This window comes from Dunckerocampus dactyliophorus, chromosome 3 (genome assembly GCF_027744805.1).
Source record: "Dunckerocampus dactyliophorus isolate RoL2022-P2 chromosome 3, RoL_Ddac_1.1, whole genome shotgun sequence".
In the NCBI taxonomy this organism is placed as follows: Eukaryota; Metazoa; Chordata; class Actinopteri; order Syngnathiformes; family Syngnathidae; genus Dunckerocampus; species Dunckerocampus dactyliophorus.
In genome coordinates, this window is record NC_072821.1 from 4,290,817 (window position 1) to 4,309,535 (window position 18,719).

General features: G+C 41.0%; 1 long non-coding RNA gene across 1 annotated transcript; it reads right to left on the reverse strand.

Moving 5' to 3' along the window:
- Window positions 1-218: 218 nt before the first annotated feature.
- On the reverse strand, window positions 219-2,190 carry LOC129178821 (uncharacterized). The gene is made up of 3 exons (XR_008569853.1): window positions 2,111-2,190; window positions 1,797-1,903; window positions 219-943 (listed from the first exon to the last, which is right to left on the reverse strand). It is a non-coding gene; the product is annotated as an uncharacterized LOC129178821 (long non-coding RNA).
- Window positions 2,191-18,719: the final 16,529 nt, after the last annotated feature.

The following is an 18,719-nucleotide window of genomic DNA, read 5'->3' on the forward strand; positions in this document are numbered from 1 at the left end:
AGTACATGTTTTGATAAGATTGGTTTCTCCAATCAAACATTTCACTAGGTAAGATCGAAATGTTTCGGTAAATGCAAAGTGATAGCAATTGCAAGCCTGCTGCTGATAAGGTTCAAAAATCGACAAGTAACCCCATCAAATTGGTTTCAACATGTTAGGTCAATCAAACAAAAAATGTGGCTCACTTTTAGTATCACAGAAAGATTGCTATTCTAATCACGGCTGACAAACAAGTCCTTACCCGTGTTCCCTAATGTCAGCGTAATTACCTCTGTCACAGTAAAAGTGTAATTTAGCATCAGCCTTCGCAGCCTTTTACCTCAACTGACAGCCGCCGTGATAAAGATTGGGTAAAAGCGCGACGGCGGAGCACCTTCCGTTTCACCGCCACCTTTTGCAGATGGATTTTTTTTTTCTTCTTTCTCTCTCCAACAACAGAGACGCCAGTGAGTGCCTTTCTTTTCGCTAAACTCTTCAGTTCTCAGAAATCATATCAAAAAGAGCCTCTCGCAGAGTGCAAGCCCTCCAGGGTTCTGATGTCACATTCGCTGTAACACCTCGGCGATGACTGACATACGCTTCACAAAAAAAGCACATACCCTTTTCTGTTCTGACTTCTTTTTTTTTACGCTAACTTGTTTTGTCAAAAACAATTCCCGGAGAAATTAAACGACACATTACTCAAGTCAAAGCTGAAACCCAGATCTGCCACAACAAACCTAATACAGTTTGAGATGTTGCTGCGTTTGCAGTGTCCTCAGAGTCCATGCGCCGCTCTTGTGGTGCCCCGCTCTGGTTTTCGGGAAGTTTAAGGACGGGAGTCAGTAATGGAGATGTGAAGAAAAGAGTACAAGCGGTGTCTTTAACTGAGGCTTTGAAGGATGGATGCATAAACAGTGCAGGTGATGGCGACTTGACAACAAGGAGAGTGAGGTGTTTAACCCTAAAAAAAAAAAAAAAAAGTCCTTAAAAACATGCAACAAAATTTACAACAAACAGTTGCAATTGAGGTTGTCAGGCCAAAAACAGTTTCCCAAAAATATTCTATCTTTACTTTTTTCCACTTTCTTTTGTTTGTAACCCTTTAAAGAGCAGCATGTTTTCATAACTCCCCCAGTTTGAGTATTTCCTTTTGTTTGAAGTATTCCAGCCTGAACTATAGATATCGGGTTTTAATGATATCACATATATTTGTCCACATAAAACATTCCAAACATCAGAAGTAACACATAGGTCATTCATTTCAGTAGCAAGGCACCCTTGCAGAAAACGGTTAAAAAAGGTGACACATTTTGCTGCGTGCTTTGAATAGGAAACATGGCAGCGTCCAATGGACAAATACAAAAATATATATTTGAAACTCAGTAGTTCAACTTGAAATCTTAACATAAGATGATTGCACTTGTTTGTGTCGGTTTTTGTGTAGCGTTGCCATTTTAGGCTAATTGAAGGAAGAGAAATAACATAAAATAATTGAAAAACTATTTACAAATAAATCCATAGAGATATTCATTCAACAGCCAAGACAAGCTTGAAAACATAAATACTGACTGGCACGATTTCACCATGAGAGTTTACTGAATTAGACTAAACCGAAAGAAAGGTGTCCTCTCCACATAAGAGGCACAATTTAGATATTTTTTGTGGGCGAAGGAAAGACGAAAAAAGCCCCCCAAAAAGAGTCCGTCCTACGGCAAGGGCTTAGGTTTTCGCGGCAGCGGAAACAGGCGAGATGTGTGAATACAGATCAGGAGAGATGTGAGGGAATTTTACAGCAGGTATTGTCTGTCACTCACCCCGTCTGTGTCTGTGATCACTGACTCCTTGGCGGCTGTTTCATCTTATGCACACACACACTCATCCCCCCAGTTCCAAGAAGGTAGACCTGGCACTGGGGTGTGCCCTTGACAAAAAAAAAGTGACAGGTGCACCAATAGGAAATGTTAAACAAAAAAAAAAAAAAAATCAAAAGGTCGTCTGTGCTATTATCCATCATCTGCTTATGTCTGACTCCATGGAACTTCCCGCCATATAGCTTCCACTTCAAATGCAATTTAAGCCATGAAATAACACTTTTTTCATGACAAGGAGCTGAAGTGTTTTACCCTACATTGCTCTTTCTTTCCTGGATGCTTCTGTTCTGCATAGCCCGGAGCTTTAGAACGCACACCTCGACAACGATGACGCCTGCAGAGAACATAAACAGAATTTACAGCAAAAACGCAAAAAAAAATGTTGTCATCACACATGCAGAGGCTTGAATGGATTGTTCAGTCTTCATTTATTGCAACATGGGGATTCAATGGGAAATCACGTGAAAAATGTTGCCATGTTTCACATTTACAAAGTGACATCGCCCAACATGCAAATTACAGCATATTTATTCCTTTCTGCTCGTGATTTGTTGACAAAGTAGTCAACTATCAACTATCTACACAGCCTTTTACAAAACCATTGTTTGGTAACATTACTTTGAAATGGCAAGACCGTAAGACCAAACCTTGCTGTAAATTCTGAAGCCCTCTCGAGTAACAAAGTGAAAAAGATGAACCGCTAGCCCGTCACAGTCAATCTTCCCATCGTTTGCTTTTACATCTGGGTGTCAATGTTGATTCCTTGCATCGGGAAGGGAGAACACCCATAAACGCGACCCTCAATCAGCTAAGTGTAGCGGGCAGCTGTTGCTGGCGGATGTAGTGTGTCACTGATTCTGTAAATAGAGCTTCACTCATGTGCCTGGGACACATTGAGGCCATATGAGCTTGGACAACATCTGGCGTCAATGTTGTAAGAAGAATCTTATTTTGAAAAGATTGACAACCTTTCTGAATGTAAGGACATCAATTGAGACTAATAGCAGTCATTGTTAAAGTTCCAGGAAGGACTCTTCAAAACAATAGTTTAGTCTTTCAGGGTGGAGGAGATTTAACAACAACAGCAACAACATCATTCCTGTTTTTTTTTTTAAAGGCGATGAATAATCTTCTGACACCATATTTGCTGGACTGGTTGGCAACTATGGAGCAACACAGTCTGCGGTTGCCCGCAAAGACTTCTGGGAGGCAACAAGGCTGACGTGACAGGGCGGAAGCTTGACTTTTTTTTTTTTTGACAATTACACTTCAGAAAGGATGCCGTGATTTTATGAGTGTGTCTTCAAGAAGTGCCATTGTAAACTTTCTTCTACTTGAATACATCAAAAATGAATGAGCTAGTATAATAATGTGATAAATAGGAGAAAAAATAGTCAAGTTTCAAATTTAGTCCGATTTCTTGTCACCGTAACTACTTGATTTGACAATCCTAATAAATAAAATGAAATAGACATAACAAAGTTTGATAACGGGTGAGTAATGACGACAAACTCATAAAAAGGAAGAGTAAGTAATAAGTGTGGTAGTGATCAGACATGGCATTGACAAATGAAATAGAACAGAACACAGGTGGATAACGGGTGAGTACTGGCAATGTAAGAGTTATAAGTGACAAGAAGGAAGAGTTAGTGGTGTTTAGACATAGCATTGCATGTACAAAGTGTATCAAGACTCTTCTTCCTTGTACTTTGCAAACATCAACTGCTTGTATTGTTTCTTGAAATCGCTCATCTTAATGCATTGTTTGAGTTCCTTGCTCAATCCAGTCCATAATTTGATTCCACATCAAGAGATGCTGAATGTTTCACGTATAAATGTTTTAAGTTTGATAAAACTTACAGCTCCCATGTTTGTAACTGACTGACAGAGAGCAGGCAAAGCTCTGGGCTTTATTTTAAGATGTGTTGCGAAGCTTTGGGCGACTACTCTCAAAAGTGGAGCAAACAAGTGACAGAGATGATACTGTAGATTGAGGTCAAATTCGGTGCCCGTCAACCGACTCTAGGGAAACATATTACTGTTAGAACATCGCTGAAAAGTCTTTTTTGCATCATCGGGGACCTTTAATGCTCTGTGCAGGAAAGGGCAGAGCAGTCTGCACTTCCTCAGAAGGCTGGCGTCCTTCAACGTATGCAAGAAGCTGCTGCAGATCTTCTACCAGACTGTGGCAGCTAGTGTCCTCCTGTATGCAGTAGTGTGCTGGGAGAGCAGCCTCAAGAAGAAGGACGCCACACGCCTGGACAAAATGGTGAGGAAGACAGGCTCTGTCATTGGCACTGAGCTGGACAGCCTGACATCTGTGGCAGAGGAAAGGACGCCGAGGAGGCTCCTTTCCATTATGGACGACCAACAGCATCCAATGCACTGGACCTATTCATTTATTTATAATATACATAAATGCATTATTATTATTTATTATGTATTATTGAAATTGAAGTGATCTGTTACGTATTTATTTATTCTTATTCTATTTCCTTAACTTTCCTATTTTGCTTTCTTTGTTGTTTTTTTAAGCGATCACATTTCTCTTGGAGATAAAGTATCTATCTATCTATCTATCTATCTATCTATCTATCTATCTATCTATCTATCTATCTATCTATCTGTCTATCTATCTAATGACCGAACACATGCGTTAGTGTTGCTGGCTTCACACAATAGCCTCTGGTGTACTTCCTTATTAGAGTGACACAAAGACAACAATAAGTTCTGCAAGTCACACTTGCTCGCTGAAATGCGGTTACAAGCTATTATCACAACAATATGACGAGGTGTCTCAATCAAAAACACATCATCGCCATGCTTGACTGTTGGAAAGACAAATGATCTTTGTACTGACTTGAGTTGCCAGCTTTTTAGACAATAATGGCTTTGTTGTCATATTCAGCGGATACCAAATTTATACTGCTTTACACGGACTACACTTTGTTAGTATTGTTCCTTGAGAAGATATACGGTCATACATACGGCCATGCTTGCTGAAATGAGAGGGGTGTACTTTTAATTTTGTGAGATTATGTAGCTTCAATTGTTATCTTCACAATCCAGCAGGTTTGTCCTGCTCAAATAATCCATCAGATGACATACTAATCGCATACGCACAAGTCAGCTGTTCCATGTGTTGACTGCTTGTAGTTACAGTATATCGTCGTCATGCCGTTTGGAGTCAGACCTGATTGGTTTATTCTTCGCTTTCTCGTCACTGTCGAACAACACCAGGGATTATGATTATGTCTGCATCTGGGGTTCAACCTGAACCACAACATAGCCGAAACCAAGCCAGCACTCAACTAAAATAGATTGAACTACACCATACTGGAGGATTGGTCCAAATGTCTGCATTTTTGTCTTGCAGGGACAATTTACCGTCCCCTAATCCTTCCCCTTTCAGTGACCAATCCAAGGTATCCATTTCAGGTATGTTACCCTGCTGAAAAGTTCATTCAAGCTCCTGAAATCAGAGCTTTTAATGACTTCCAAGTTGGTTCGACACTCTTCACAGTGAATTTTAACACACATCCACTGCTGAAAAAAAAACAAAAAACACTGTGTCCAAATCCCTGCCCCTGCACAAAGATCAGGGTCTTACAAAGTTAGGACAACCCCATATTACATCTCATTAGTGGGTAACCTGACGCACGCTGACAAAGCTAGCAGCTGACCATGTCCAGTCTAGTGTGGATTACTCAAAATGGTGCTCTCAGATCGTTTTTACACTTGTGGTACTCTGGTCAAGACCAAAGATTAAAAAAAAAAAGATACATGATGCGTGCTTTGGTGCAGTTTGCTTATTTTTGTCAAGGGACCAAACGTTGTGCAGTAAAGAATATATGCACAAAGTAAGGACTTTGATATGTCACTTTCATGACCTATACATAACTCAAATATTCCAAACTAAAATCCTGTCTGCTGGGTTAAATATGTAGGTTATTTTTATATTTAGTGATGTTTACCAGCTTAGGGTTCTTATAAAATGTACTTTTAATGAGACCATTGAATGTCTCTCTCTCTCTCTCTCTCTCACACACACACACACACACACACACGCACACGCACACACACACACGCACACACACACACACACGCACACACACACACACACACACACAGGGAGGAAGCAGAGCAGAGAAACAAGCACTTTTACATTTGTCATTTCTGCATGCTTTTGTTGTCATTCAAATGTGACTCCAAAGGTGCTGTAATTTCTGGGAAAGGCGTGCCAGAACAAATGAGCTTCTAACAAAAAGCCTAAGTCTTGTTTTGTTGATTGAAAATGATTACTGGTATATATGCAGTCATTTCCAGACCAAGGAAGTCATTTAACTTCTGCGTGACAGAAAGACTAGTCCGTCGGGTGACAATCTCACCTCAATGACACCTATTTTTGTCTTATATAACGGTCATGTATACTTGCTTGTTGCTGTCATTTTATCACTGGTCCAAGTAGTTTTTACATTTGAGCTCAAATGAATCAAACCGCACCACAGTTCACTGGCAGGTGGGGTCCCATCTCTGATGAGGTCTCGGCCTGCTTGTTTGCCGCATCATGTTCATACTTGACCACAGACACCACATTAGCAGAGCAAACAAACCAGAGTTCTCTTCAAGGGTACCGAACATTGACAAGTGTGAACACCGAGCGATCGGTCTGCTTGGAAGTCGACTTTGGTGCGGTGGTGTCATAAAAGCTGCCCATCCAAGTCTTTACTTTATTATTCCGTCCAAGGAGAAAAATACCAGTGTAAACACAAGCGAACCTCACCAAAGTACACACCAAGTATGTTTTTTTCATCTCTTTGGTCCGGACCACGGTGCAGAACCATGACTGTTGCGCAACCCAAGCCATCAAATCGTTACGCAGCGTTAAGACTTTCATGGAGTCATCACAGGCAATTAAAGTTAGAATAAACAAAAGGTCCTTTTCCCCCTCCGGTCCTTTTCTGTTGGACGTCAACTGGCATACGCATTCCTCTCTAATTTTCACACTTGCCTTCTTTTTTTGTCTCGCACTTTTGCTTTCTCTTTACATCCCTTTGACACTTAAAGGGAGGAAATTCCCTTTTGGCTCCCGTGGCGGTGGCAGGCGTGGACGAAGGCCTTCAGCCTAATTAGAAAACTAAATACTCAGAGTAATGCCTGCCCCTATGGGGAATACAAATGCCATATCTCTTACACAAGTGTGTGTGTGTGTGTGTGTGTGTGTGTGTGTGTTTGAGACGTGGAAGGACCCCCAGATGCCGCTGGGGGTGTCTCGACGGTTCCTTGTCTTGCACAGCTGTCCACACACACATACACAGACTACTGCACTTTTAAGACAAGCTCATAGTTAAAACAGAAATTTGTGTCCTAAGTGTTGCAACACCGCTAATGCTAAATATTTAATTCCCGTGGGTGCTAATTATGGAGTACTGGCAACACAGATTCGCCCCCCCCGCCCCATTTTTTTTCTCCACTCCTCATAACAACTGTAAAAGCAATTTAAGCATTTTTTCAATTAATTAAACACACAGTCTTCCAGTAACCTCTTGTCATTTTGCCCTCAAGGACCGTAGCTAATTTGTGTCGAGTGGAAAGGAGTGTGCGTGGAAGCTGTTTTCATCTCTGCAAAACGCTCCAACAAAGGAATTAAAAAGGCAAGACACGTCATTTTCATAAGGGTTTAGACAGATCACACTCTGCCCCGTGGTATTGTATGTGTACTCTGTTTCACGCTATGAAGCCACATATCAGATGACTGGAACCACCAGCGAGATGCTCCCATTATGCTATCAAAGCTCTGCCAGATAGTCTGGCCGTGAGAGCTAATCCCTGATGTATTTTTAGTCACAACTGACTGATGAAGTGAAATTACTATATCAGTGATAATAATATAAAAATGGGGGTCTCTCTGAAAAGCCTTTACAAGATGGCGCGGCAAGCAAGCGAGCTCTTTAAGGCCGCCGCCAATCTAAATGAACTTGTACGACAGCGGCGACGAGTGCCACAATACGCCAGAGATGACTAGGGGTGAAACAGAGATAAGAATATATTATGCGTTTAGAATATAATATGCTGAAATGATCATTTTTTTTCTATAAATGTCCATTGTGCTGGGATATGAAAACAGGTCCTCCATTCATTTCTACATAAGTCAATCAGCTGGAGGAACAAGGAGGCAAATCTAATCGCAGTTTTAGTCATTATAAGTATGGGCACTTTCTCAAGGGCAAAAATGGACTTCCACTTGGAGATGTTCCACAGTCTAGCAGCGCCTGTTATCCTTTGTGTTTGGGTGCATTTTTGACTTCAAGACCTCCTTCAAATTCACTTACACATTTGACCTTAATAACAAAAAAAATGTCCCAAACAGTGCGAGTCAATTTTTCTAAACTACTTCAACCTGAATAAATAAAAAAATAAACACATAAATAAATATTAACTAAATTTTGGGGGGTTATACCCTCCACAGTTTATCGACCAAAAAAAAAAAAATCCCATAAAATACATTTGAAGAAATATTCAATATTCATACTTCTTCTTCTTCTTATTATTATTATTATCAATGATTGGCAGCGACAGAGATTTTCATCAATTGTCATTTTTTTCAACAGTGTGAGATTTAAAAACAAAAGAATCATACTAGAGGTCCTCAGGGCAAAGACAGAAAAAATGACATATACAGTATATTAGGGATGTCAAAGTTAATGCGTTAATAACGATGATAATGCATTAACAGAAATTTCCTTTAACGGCACTATTTTTTTAGTGCTAAATAACGTGCGCACGTCCTGTTTGACCCTCGGCCCACAACATAGTTTGATGAAACGCAGCGGTGTGGCAGTTGATGTGGAGCCACAAGCAGGAATGAATACTGAGTAGAAATGGACAAAGAAAAGGGTATTTTAATGGTAAGTTTAGCTTGAAAGCCCTGGCAGATGGCTCTCTCGACAAGATCAAAGTTATTTGTATTTAGTGTGGCCGTGAGTTGAGTTGTCACGGAGAACATCGACTCTCAAATGCCAGAGAGAAGTGAGAAGGTACTGGAGCGCTGCGGTTATTTTTTTATTGTCATTTATACAGCGATACCTTGCCATGCGAGTGTCCCAACTAACGAGTGTTTTGTAGATGCGAGCTGTCTCTCGGCTGATTTTTTTGCTTTGACCTGCGAGCTTGGGTTACAAGCTGCTAGTTACCGGCAGGCATAGCCAAGGACTGGGGGGCTTGTGTCAATGTGACAAAGGCGGAAGTGAGTGAGTGCACACACACCGCCCAATGAGATGGCAGTAAACGCTCACAGGGGAATTTACTAGCATTATTATTATTTATTAGTGACTTCTTAGCGTTTGTGCTTGAACTGCTGTTTGTCAAAGATGACAGAATAAAATGTTGAATGTCCTGTCACAATTATATTACGTGAGATTATTTTTCTTTGGAAGCCCAAATCTTAACTTAAAGGACTGCATTAGTTTATGTTATGCTGTAAGTGTGGAATCCAAAACAGCATTTTCAATGGCACATTTTTGGACACATGGAACAACTGTGTCACTTTTTGTGTAGCAATGCATTTTAGGTTAATGTAAGGGATGAAACAGAGATGACAATTTTAAAATGTCCTTTGGTGATTGTCACCGATATACGCTCAACGCTGCACAAAAAAGCCTGAATGGTACAAAATGTACCCAGGATTTGTAAAGGGTTAAGGAGGCACACCCATCCTTCTTAGGGATCCCTGTCATTGAGATCACAAGCAGGCTGTGAAATCCAACTAATAGTCATTACGGGAACGCTTGCGGTCCCGCAGCCTACCTGCCTGCCTGCCGGCTTGCCAAAGCGTATCCGCTCACATATTTGCATCGCGTCATCTTTAAGGGCAGACAGACGACGGATCACGCCACAGCCTGACAGCCGCATGGCTAATAAGAGTAAATAGGAGGGAGTATTGGGACTAGTGTGTCCTGCATTTGGCTAAAGATTAAAGAAGTTATTATACAACAACAGCATGACCCTGTGACACAAAAAGAGCGAGGAGAATATTATTGTTCCTCCTGATGTAAAATTAATGAGCACATGGTTTGTACTGTGTGTGTGTGTGTGTGTGTGTGTAAGCAGTCAATAAGGCTATTTCTGATCTCTGGATAGCTTGGGTTTCAAAGCGCCTTCAAAATGGACTCCCACAAAGCCGGAAGCACCACCAACCTCAGTCCACTTCCCCTCTCTTTTTCTTTCATTGTGCTCCTCCTCCACTCTCTAAGGGTCCAAATCAGCTCATGTTTGTCAACGCTGTTTTACACAGGAACAATTCCACGTGTATCGTTCAAAGTCTGGTGACATCCCTCACTTCTTCGGGTGCAAGGATGTAAACAAGGAAAAGGCAGGTTAATAGACAAAACATACACCCAAATGTACGACAAGGCTCAATATAAGACGACATCTCTTTTTTAAAACCCATTTAGGATTATGAATCAACCAAAACTGAATAAGGTCTCAAAGTGCACTTTTCAAATATTTGCATGTTTACGGTCCCCAAATGCTGTTCACATTGAAGTAGTTTATCACATTCTAGTTAAAAACTAGTGAAAGACCACTAAATACTGTCAGGGATCTCAGCTTGCCCACTTCCTAGAGGAGGGGAGGGCAATGGGTGACGGGAGGTGGGGGGTGGGGGTGATATCCTCCCCTTCCACATGTAGCGTGGTGAGGAAAGACGAGGAAGCGCGGGGTCAGGGCTCCCGGTGCTAAGCTGTGAAAAGGCAAAACGTTTGGCGGAGTAATTACACGCCGCACTGCTCTGGGAGTGATTAGTAATAGTTGTGTGTTCAGAGTGTTTGGAGCTCGCAGCCTTTATGGGGCCACGCTTGCCTTCCCTTCACATAATGTCTATTTGCATCGGGGGGGGGGGAGAGTTGCACGTGTCAACATAAATAGTGGAGTGCACTCACTTGTGTATCACTGATGTTTGACTGAAATTCCAACACCATATGTGTATCTCCAACTCACAAAACACGTCTCTGATCGTTCTCGAAACCACACTACCTCATTGTCACGAGACGGCCGCGAGATGCATCCATGGACACTCTGAAAATCCCAGTAATGTCTTACTTATGCAGGTACAGTATGTGTGGTCTCTGACACATACCTATCTATGTGTGGATATTCTTATCACTCACTAACATAACTCTGCGGAAGTACAATTTGATGCATTTCAGTATGCTCGGAAATTTCAAAAAAATACATCGACACTAAGAACGTGAATTCAACTTAAATTACTTGGTGTCTTTGAAAGCAACACTTCATGGCTCACGACGCGGTGAAAGTGTGATACAAATGCCGTGCTACTATTAAAGAGACTAGTGTTAGGCAAATAGATTTTAGCCTGAGTTCAAATTTTCAGTTCATTTGGAGCTGTTAATACATAAAAAGATATATGTAATTGTGTCCTGTCATTCATCTGTTCAATCATGTATCTTTTTGTTCATAAAATACAGTAAAAATGGGAATATTTCACACACAGTTGCAAATGGAGATTAATCATGATTAATTTGAAAACTGTAATTTGATTAAAATTTGTAATCATTGGACAGCCCTATAATAAATACATTTAATACAATTAATATTTCTCAAATATGTATTTTTTAAGAACTAACACCCCAATACAATTCAACTGCAATTCATTTTCTGCCCAGTGTCCAATGCATGGGGACCCCTGAGCTTAATTGACTAAAACGTTCTCTACACATCCTACGCCTGCACCGTCTGACTTTGTAAGCAAGCCTGTGTGCGGTCAGCTGACAACATGACTCGTTGATAGACACTAAGAAATGGTTTGATGTAATAGTTTCTCTGTCTTTGCATAGGTGCATACATGCTAAACGGCCAAACAGATGTCTATTTGATGATGCAAATTGACACAGACAGAACTTTTTTTCTTTCTTCAGCTCAGGCCCCTTTGAAGATGCTGCCAATACTTACATAGGCCAATGACTTCAAGGGGAGGTGATACAACGCCTTATCGTCTGGTATTATGTGGTGTTTTGGATATTTTGGTGGCAAAACGTACAGGCAGGGAAACACTATTTGGGCAGAGGTGTTACAAAGTGTGGCCTGCTGCATATTATATTTCCAGTCATGATGTCTGCCATATTTCCTGTTATTTGGACGACTGCAGCAGGTTTTTTCCACCAGGATACACATGCTCGCAAGAAGAAGGTTTCAAGTAGAAAGGCAAATTAATTGTCGGAATAATTAATAGTCAAGAATAATAATAAGACACAAACGTTCCATTTGTCAGCTACAACACAAACCTGAGATGTAGGCTTGTTTTTGTTCAAATGCACTCCACTGCTGAACATATCTTGATCCATGTTTAATTTAACACATTAAAATGTGGCCCCAAGCCCTTCCATTTGTTTGTATGCGGCCCTCAGTGGAAATGGTTTGAACGCCCCTTTCAACACACTGTACCGTGTCCACACTACTTTTAAGATACTCAACTACACTTGCACTTAGCCCAAGAGAAATACAATTGACACAATGCAATCTTTATAAATGAAAATGCAGCATTTGGAATGCGTCCCGGTGAGATTATCAGTTAACTACAAAGACAATTAAACCGGCTTGGTTTATTCCCCCTTGTGCAATGTTCTAAAAGTCGACTATAGAACACTCCCTACTCAATGCTAATAACAATCTATCATGGAGACAATTCCAAAATGGAACACCTGGCCTCCCTCTGCTATTTTGTGCACGCAAGCGCTTTGCATGCAAAATACAAAGCAGACGAGTACTTGCGAGAGAAAAAGTAAATGTTGGCATTGTTGTTGCCACAGATGATACATGACACATCCAATAGAAGACTGCTGATGTTTTAGAGTATTAGCGGCATGGGAAAGGAAACTCGATACGTCAGCAGCGGGAGGCCGAGGAGGATGAGAACGGGCACGTGCGGAATGCAAAAGGGGGGGTCATCTAAATTTCCAATGCTGCATGGGGATGTTTATGAAACATGGCTGCTGGGAGTGAAAAAAGGTAAGAGGATAGGCCATCAAAGTGTGTCCTGGCAAAAACAAAGATGACAACAATGCTGCAGTGGTATGCATCTTAGAACTACTACACCTACGCCTGCTTCTCATTGGATTACAGTGGAAAAAACAAACTACAGTGGCGTCGTTCCAATGGGAAATCAAGCATCATTGAAGGGAAAAATATGCCTCTAAACAAAGACCACAAGAGATGTGTTTTGCTTTGTCTTTTTTTTTTTTTTTTACAACTTTTATTCCCAAAAGAGCAGCTTCAATAAGGGATGTTAACCTTTTAAGCGCCAAAGTCTCAAAATTGCGACAAGCAACATTGCTGAATTTAACAAGCCATCTCAGCAAATACGGTGCCTCATGTAGTTAATACTTTACACCAGGAGATGGCGGACATCTGTAACGTTAATTTGAGCAACATATTTGTGGGCGTGGTTTTACGCAAAGAGTAGGAGTTCATAGACTTTCAACTACTGTGTACTTGTGGCAGCGAGTCCGCCCGTCACAGTCCACAAGCAGCATATGCTTTCGCCGATGCTCTGCTTGACCATGTTTGGGGTGGCAGGAGGGGACGTGGCGGGTTGTCAAAACACTGCTAATGGTGAGGGGGATAGCGGAAATGTAAAAAAACCCCAAAAAAACGTGGGAATAGCGCCATACCAGGTAGTATCCATGGGAGAGTCCTCGGCAAAAAATGCACTGCTTATAGATAGATGACACCTGAGAATACCTTGTACAATGACCCGGATAAATGATCATATTCACAGGCATAATAAATAGACACATACTTCATCTATGTAATAATTGCTGTATATAATAGCGATTGAGGCAGGAGTGGTGTTCAAGATATCGCTGTAAGTGACGATGATGATGGCTGGGTTTGGCTTGAGAGATGAGGAAGAGTATCACAAGTGGATCCGACATTTTGATGAGCTGGTATCCTGGAGACAAATATATTGACAAAAAAAACAAAACAACTCTGGCGCCTAAAGGGTTAAGAGAAAAAGAATGCACACAGTGAGTTCCCGTTCAGTGCAAAGTAAGCTTCAAAATAAGAGCATGGCAGTATTAACCCCGGAAAAAAGTCACAAGTAAGCCATTTTCGGTTTTGGTCATGTTGATAAGGCCGCAAGGTGGCCTAGTGGTGAGCATGCTTGCCTCACTGTCATGAGATTCTCGCCGGGTACTCCGGCTTCTTCCCACATTCTAAAAATATGCATGCTAGGTTAACTGGAAAGTCTTAATTGTCCATAGGTGTCAATGTGAGTGCGAAGAGCTACTATACCCCACCTTTCACCTGAAAACAGCGAGCATAGGCTGCGGCATACCTGCGACCCTCGTGAGCACAAGTGGTACACAAAATGGATGGATGGGTTATGTTAACAACCGCTTATGTCGACATCCGAGGGCCGTCAACGTAAACACATTCCACTGTATAAAATGCGGTACAGTACCTGCGCGTAAGGATCTCACAAATGCCAGGATCGGAGCATGTGAAGTTCAACACTCACTTCTCTTGTGTGTAAAGTAATTGTCACTGAATTATATATACTATTTTATACGACATCATATATCTAATTATCTGTATGCCCTGTGTTGCTGGGTTCTGTGTGAATGACACGTGCATATGAATACCTGCAGGATCTACTGTTGTGGCTCTAATGCGTCAATTTTGCGGGATTTCTCTGTGCAAGTTGCTAGTTTGTTTTCCCATTTACTTCTTTTTCCACTTGTGTGACGCTTGAGAATCTAATATTCACTCGTGTCAAGCTGAAGTTAATACAGAGCATTTGAAATTGACATTAACTTAGTTTTACGCTTACAAAGGGTGACATTGTGCCACAGGAACAAATAGTTTCTATTGACTTTGTTTCCTATGGAGAAAACTGCTTCAAAAGTCAAACAAACAGTCAGTTGGCAACCTGAAACAAATGTGTTCAACGTTAGAGGTTCCACTGTAAAACCTGTAGACCCAAGGTCCTAAATAGACGTACTCTGGACCATTTTTGCATTTTTATAGTGACATACTTTAGCATGTCTGGGTCTCCAGGGTTAAATTTTGGTATTAAACTGTTAAAACATAACTCCAGAGCATTGTAGTAACACATTTTCCCCAACTAGACCTCTTTATAACTTGTAATTGAGGACTCTTGCCCTTAATATCACTCCACACCGGTGTACGATTGGACTTGTGTTGCAAAAATGGCCACTAGGAAAGGAGTCAAGTCCAAAAAGGTCAAAAAACAGAAGAGAGGCACCACAGCTAAAGGGTGAAGGGTTTTGGTGACTTGAGCATGAGGTGTCGTGTCAGGCGGCTGTGATGTCAGCGTATCGTTTACAAGCAAGCCTCGCATGTCCGCCCTCTTCTTAAAGGCAACAAGAGATCAGTGTCTGCATTACAAGCCTATTAAAAGCTACTTTTAATTAGGTGCTCTTGTGGGATCGCTTCTTGCGTGAACTTCCTTCTCATGGCATGTGGCACAATCACGTTTTATTCCAATTAAAGGCCATGTTGACAGATTAAGGCTGCTTCGGGTTTGTGCTCCAATAACACATTTAGGGGAGGATGATGATGACGAACACAGTGAGGAAGAGTGAGAAGGAGCGGAGCCCTCCGTGAACCCTGAGGGATTAATGTGTTTACATTACCTGGGCTGTGATCTATCACCAACCTCGTCAACTCCTATTATGCGCCACATACATATGCATGCCAGCAACAGAGCCGGCAGGCCTTTCCGACACTCGCTCCTGTTATTCCATTTGGATTAAAAAAAAATAAAAAAAATCTGCGGGGCGGAGGTTTTTAGCATCCCCGGTAGTCGTTTTTGATTTGTACCTTGTATTGCTTTTACCTGCATGCTTCACAAATGTTCAGAGAGATTTAGATGACTACCACATGGACGGTGAGGTAGTCCAGGCCTGCAAGTGGTTAAGCAAGCAACGAATGACAACATGCTGCATAGAAGTCAAGGCAAAGCACAGTGCTAACCTTACTGAATTTCCCACAAGTTGCAGTTGGGGAAAAATATTCATCGAACGTCGCACAAAAACATCAGCAAGTCTTACGCTCACAGAGCACCCACGTGACAGGAAAAACATGTCACTTAGGTGATGATAACCATAGAACAGGAAATAGAAATACAACATCAGAGAGAACCAGTCCAGGGTGTACCCCGCCTGTCGGCCAAAGTCAGCTGGGATAGGCTCCAGCATGCCCCTGCGACCCTAATGAGGAAGAAGCGGTATAGAAAATGGATGGATGGATGGACATCAGAGAGTGATGTACACATCTGTCCGGCGGTTCAGTACAATATGGCAAAAGTCAACAATAATAGAACAGCAGCACATGGAGTGCAAATTCAGCTCTTGTTAGTGTCTATGTGATGAGGCACATTCACTTACCCTCCCTCATCGTCAAAGATAATAGGGCTGCTACTAAGGCTTATTTTAACGACAGATTAATCGGTCGATTAATCGATGAATAGGATTTTTTTTTAAAACACATTTTTAATTCCCACCTCTTTATTCAGAAATGAAAGATTTGAACTGATAGTGCAAATAAGTGCACAAACACCAGGTTGCCGCTTTCAGTTAAAATGTGAAATAAAAAACCTAAAGGTTAGCTTCAGTAAAACAATAAATGTAAACAAAAATACAAACACGTTCATTTTCTTTGGCGATTAATCTGAAGCTAGTCGTTTCAATTAATGGAGTAATCGGTCAGTGCATAGACGGACCAAATTAATATGCAGCAAACACCTACAGTTAGTGGCTAGGTCCGCAACATATCAGAAAAGTGGCAAAAATGCCAAACACGGTTTTCCAAAGCCAAAGCTGATATGTGTGTATATCTCGTTTTGGCTAAAACACAAAGATAAGTAGATCTGTTTTCATGGATGCCCAAGGAAATTTAAAAATATTCACTTTTAAGAGGTTGAAATCAGAGGATATTTACATATTTTAATTAAAAAACGATTAAACGAACACCAAAATAGTTGTTGATTAATTGGGTAATCGATTAGCTATCGATTAATTGTTAAAGCTCTAAAAGTTAAACATCATTGTACTTTTTTTTTTACACTTGTATGAGAGTTAAGAATGTTAACACATAGCATGAAGTCACAATCCACTCTCCGTACTTCAAGTGCACGCTACACTCCTGCAAAGGGTTAGCAAACAAACTGTTTATCAATTATTTTACTTATTTCTACACGCGCATGACAGTTAATGTTAAAATCCTCAAAGAAGGAAATTGATTTGCCTTCAACAATCCCCACATTCGCACTTTCCTATACACAATGCTTTCACCAACAGGTGACTAATTGTATTTTTTAGTTTTATTTAGTATTATTATACAGCGGTTAAGTTATTTTTAGACTTGTGTGACGGTTCAAAATGTTAAAAACAAAAACAGGAACTCAACTCGCCTTCAGCCAACCACTCCCCACCTTTGGCGTATGCTACGCTTTCGCCAAGTGTATTACAAATGGAGCTCCAATCAACATTGAATCTTAAAAAAAGCGGTTAACTCCCTTACACTTGTACGAGCGTTAAGAATGTTAAAAGTACCGCATTAAGTCTGCTCGCCTTCACCTCCCCTCACTTATTTGCACAGTATGTTACATGTCTGTCACACATCAAAGGGTGAGTACTACGTTATTTTAGTCCTATTATACGGAGGTTAACACTTGTATGAGTTCAAATGTGGGGGGGAGGATCGTTATCTCTCCTTGGCAAACCATTCTCCACATTTTTAGCATAAACTGTGCTTCTGCCAAGGTTATGTAACTGTAAATGCAGGTTTATTTAACATTAGACAGCGGTTAACTTCTATTTACACTTCCTTACATGGCCGTTGATGTTAAAAAGCAAAACGCACAAAGTGGACAATGTTCAACGCCTTCCCACGCACACCTTTGCCAACATTTTGAATTTGGTTTCATTCAGTTAGGTCAACTTGTTATTACACTTATGACTGTTGAAAACATAAAAAAAAAAATTTAAAAACATAAGCATGAAACCAAACTCACGTTTCCTCACGTGTCATCAAAGGTTGAGTTATCCTATTTAGTACTATTATACAGTGACTATTAGCTCATTTTTACACCTTTATGACAACCAAGTATGTCGGAGTAGTTAAAGGTTTTCTGATAGCAGCAGTTTGACTCTGGAACTGATTATTTGTAAAGGGAAAAATTGCGTTCTTCGACACTGGGATGAGCAGTGTGTGAGGCATCATGCATGGACGCTGACTGCAGCAGGGTTCCTGAGAGCTCATATCCACACTCTGGCGTCATTATAAGCAATCAATATTCATTTAGTCAGGCAGCCCATTGACTCCTCGCTGAAATAATATTACAGGTTATTTGTCATGTCATGAAGCAAGGAGAATTATCTCTTTTATCACTTGTTTGGAAAAAGTGGATATTGAGTAAGTCTGGGTAACTGTAAAGTATTATTTATTTTTTTTGTGAGGAAAAAAAAATCAATAGGTGCTTCCTGTGATCCATCTCAAGCAAATCAATCATGATTTGTGCAGCAGCGTGAGCAGGAGGATGGCGGTGGCAGCGAGGCGCTGAAACAGAGAGGCCGCAATCTTTAGCCGATACCCCTCATTTTTGGAAGCGCTTCTCATAATGGGGTCATCATTTCATCACTTAGTGCATCCAGCAGCCTGCCATTCAGCCTGGGACCATGATGAGGGGGCGGTACCAGCAGCTCAATGCACTAGGCTCTCCCGCCATACATCTTCATCATCATCATCATCATCATTTGGGTCAATAAAAGAAAAGGAGATTAGAAAATAACACTGCATCAAAAGTGAGACGTATACAGTGTA